The sequence below is a fragment of the Lathyrus oleraceus genome, chromosome 7, assembly GCF_024323335.1.
Source record: "Lathyrus oleraceus cultivar Zhongwan6 chromosome 7, CAAS_Psat_ZW6_1.0, whole genome shotgun sequence".
NCBI lineage: Eukaryota > Viridiplantae > Streptophyta > Magnoliopsida > Fabales > Fabaceae > Lathyrus > Lathyrus oleraceus.
Window position 1 is genome coordinate 358,870,430 of NC_066585.1, and position 4,274 is coordinate 358,874,703.

Genomic DNA, 4,274 nt, shown 5'->3' on the forward strand with positions numbered 1-4,274 from the left:
GCAAGGAATTGAAGACCCTTAGAGGGAAAGATTTGTTCGGCAAGTCTGCAGCTGAACTCTGTTTGGTTCCCAGTGTGAAAATACCCGTCAAATTCAAGGTCCCAGACTTTGAGAAGTATAAAGGGAACACCTGCCCTCTCAGTCACCTGGTTATGTACGCCAGGAAAATGTCTACTCAGACTGATAATGATCAACTGCTGATTCATTATTTTCAGGATAGTTTGTCTGGTGCAGCTCTTCGTTGGTATATGAGCCTTGATAGTGCAAACATTCGTTCCTTCAACGATCTTGGCGAGGCCTTCGTCAAGCAGTACAAGTATAATATGGATATGGCTCCTGACCGTGATCAACTCAGAGCTATGTCCCAGAAGGACAAAGAGACATTCAAGGAGTACGCCCAGAGGTGGCGAGAGCTGGCAGCTCAGATTACTCCTCCGCTGGAAGAGAAGGAGATGACTAAGATCTTTCTGAAAACTCTTAGTTCATTTTATTATGAGCGGATGGTCGCTAGTGCTCCCTCTGATTTCACCGAGATGGTGAACATGGGGATGCGATTGGAGGAAGGAGTCCGGGAAGGACGGTTATCTAAGGATGAAGGCTCTTCTAAACGATATGGGGCGTTTAAGAAGAAAGATGGGGAGGCACATGCTGTGCAATCCCATGCTAAACCCAGAAGACCCTCTGCCAAGAGGAAGCCTGTGCGTCATGCCAGCAGTCAGCATCAGGTGGCTCACATAGCACTTGTCTTCAGAGACAACAATCAGCATAATCAGCAACAACCTTAGTATCAACAGCAACATCGTTCACAGCAACAGGCTTACCAGCCTCGTAGCAACAGTAATCAGGCTAATTTGAATTATGAGAGGAAGAAGATCACTTTCGATCCTATTCCTATGTCATACGCTGAGCTATATCCCTCTTTAATAGAGCGGAAACTGATTACCCCGAGGGATCCTCCGGCTGTGCCTGCTAACCCGCAGTGGTGGTACAAGCCCGACCAGCATTGTGTTTATCATTCCGGTGCTCTCGGTCACAATATAGAAAACTGCTATCCGTTGAAGACTAAGGTTCAAGACCTTATGAGATGCGACATTCTGAGCTTTGAGGACTCAGGCCCCAATGTTACGAAGAACCCATTGCCCGAGCATGGGAAGTCGGTTAACATGGTCCAGGGTTGCCCTGGCAAATATAAGGTCAAATATGTAAGCCATATTCGACAGTCATTGGTTGAGTTGCATCGTCTGCTATGTGATTACAGTCATATGGAGCACGACCATGACAAATGCCGTATCTGCTCCGTTAATAGATTGGGTTGCCGCCAAGTGCGCAGAGAGCTTCAAGAGCTGTTGGATGAGGGGACTATTGAGATTCTTCAAAACAGAAATGTTGATGAAGATGAACCTGAGGTGAATGTGATTTCTCCTGTGTTCAAGATTCCTGAACCTGTTGTCATCCGTTATGATGGTAGCAAGCCGAAGGTTTCTCCTTCTTTGGTGATCAAACCTGCAGGCCATGTGCCTTATGCTTCAGATAGAGCTATTCCTTTCCGATATAATCCAGTTGCTGTTGAAGATGGGAAAGAAGTGTCTTTGCCTTCAACCTCTGTGGTAAATATTGCTAATGTGAGCGGGTTGACCCGTAGTGGTCGTGTATTTTCTGCACCCCCGAAGCCTCATGTTGTTTCTGATTCTGTTGAGCGTCCGTTTGGGACCGCAGTGAATGTTCCGAATCCGGCACCTATTGCCAAACCCTCCTCTGTACAAAAGACTCCTACTTCTTCTGTTGGCCCGAGTGGCATTGTGAATGAAGAATGTGATGAGATGCTGAGGCTCATCAAGAAGAGTGAGTACAACATTGTAGACCAGCTTCTACAAACGCCGTCCAAGATCTCCGTGCTATCTTTGCTTCTGAATTCAGAACCCCATAGGGAGGCTCTGCAGAAAGTATTGGACGTGGCTTATGTCGATCACGACGTCACAATTGAACAGTTTGACAGTATAGTTGCGAACATCACTGCTTGCAACACTTTGAGTTTCTGTGACGCTGATCTCCCTGAGGAGGGAAGAGACCACAACATGGCTTTACATATTTCTATGAATTGCAAGACTGATGCCATGTCCAACGTGCTGGTGAACACTAGGTCATCTTTGAATGTATTGTCGAAGACTACTCTCTCAAGATTGTCGTATCAGGGGCCTCCTATGAGGAAGAGCGGTGTCGTTGTGAAAGCTTTCGATGGGTCGCGTAAGACCGTGATTGGGGAAGTTGATCTCCCAATCAAGATTGGACCAAGTGATTTCCAAGTTACCTTTCAGGTTATGGATATCCACCCATCTTATAGTTGTCTCCTTGGTAGACCATGGATTCACGAGGCTGGCGCCGTGACATCCACCCTACACCAGAAGCTGAAATTCGTTAAGAACAAGAAACTGGTTATGGTAGGGGGAGAAAAGGCTCTCCTGGTTAGCCACTTGTCTTCTTTCTCATATATTGATGCTGAGGATGAAGTTGGAACGCCTTTCCAAGCTTTGTCTATTGTTGAGCCGATTGAGAAGAAGTCTCCTTCATTTGCTTCCTATCGTGATGCGAAACTGGCCATTGAATGTGGTGCAGTTGCTGGTTTAGGGAAGATGATTGAGCTTGAAGACAATAAATCCCGGGCTGGCATTGGCTATTCTTCTGGGGCATTCAATGAGAAAGGGCTGTTCAAGAGTGGGGGTTTCATCCATGCTGATCAAGCTGAGGAAGCTGCTGCTATTTTGGAAGAGGATGCCGAGGATTTGAGCAACTTTGTTATCCCTGGCGGGATCTGCCACAATTGGGTCGCTGTGGACGTTCCTACGGTCATTCATAAATCAACGTAATTTGTTCACTTTGTTCAAAACCCTTCTCCCATGCCAAAAGGAGAAGTGATGACATTGTTGGCAGCATTTATACAATGATATTTCATTCAATTAATGCATTGTTAAACATTTGTTTTCACTTTTTGCTTTTGCATGAAATCGGTGATCACAAAAAACCCTAAAAACAAGAATAAAAGCAATCTTTTCATCTGCATAATGATTTGCTTGTTTAAATTCTAAAGCTTTTTATTATCCAAAATCATTATGCAGGTTGATTCTAAAACCCATTGAACATAATGATCCAGCCATCTCCCAATTTTGAATTCCCTATATTCGAGGCAGAGGAAGATAATGTTGAAGGGATTCCTGACGAGATTACCCGTCTCCTTGAGCACGAGAAGAAGATCATTCAGCCGCATCTCGAAGATCTGGAAACAGTCAACTTGGGGTCTGAAGATTGTGTTCGTATGGTGAAGATTGGGGCACTTCTTGAAGAGTCTGTCAAGAAGGGGTTGATCAGTTTGCTACGAGAATATTCCGATATCTTTGCTTGGTCGTATGAAGACATGCCAGGTCTAGATACAGATATTGTGCAACATTTCCTGCCTTTGAAGCCTGAGTGCGTGCCTGTGAAGCAAAAGCTCAGAAGAACTCACCCAGATATGGCAGTGAAGATCAAAGAGGAAGTTCATAAGCAAATTGATGCGGGGTTTCTGGTGACTTCCACATATCCTCAATGGGTGGCCAATATTGTGCATGTGCCTAAGAAAGACGGAAAAGTCCGTATGTGTGTTGATTACAGAGATTTGAATAAGGCTAGTCCGAAAGATGATTTCCCTCTACCACACATTGATATGTTGGTAGACAATACAGCTAAATTCAAAGTCTTTTCCTTTATGGACGGATTTTCCGGATATAATCAAATCAAGATGGCACCCGAGGATATGGAGAAGACAACATTCATCACACCTTGGGGAACATTCTGTTATCGAGTGATGCCCTTCGGTTTGAAGAACGCCGGAGCCACGTATCAACGTGCTATGACTACCTTGTTTCATGATATGATGCACAAGGAGATAGAGGTCTATGTTGATGATATGATTGCTAAGTCCCGAACGGAAGTTGAACATGTTGAGCATTTGTCGAAGCTTTTTCAGCGTCTGAGGAAGTATAAGCTTCGTCTGAATCCGAACAAATGTACATTTGGAGTCCGTTCTGGCAAGTTGTTGGGCTTTGTTGTCAGCGAGAGAGGTATTGAGGTTGATCCTGCAAAGGTCAAAGCAATACAAGAGATGCCTGCGCCCAAAACTGAAAAGCAAGTCCGAGGTTTTCTTGGCCGCTTGAACTATATTTCCAAATTTATATCCCACATGACTGCCACATGTGCGCCGATATTCAAGCTTCTCCGGAAAGATCAGTCTCATGATTGAA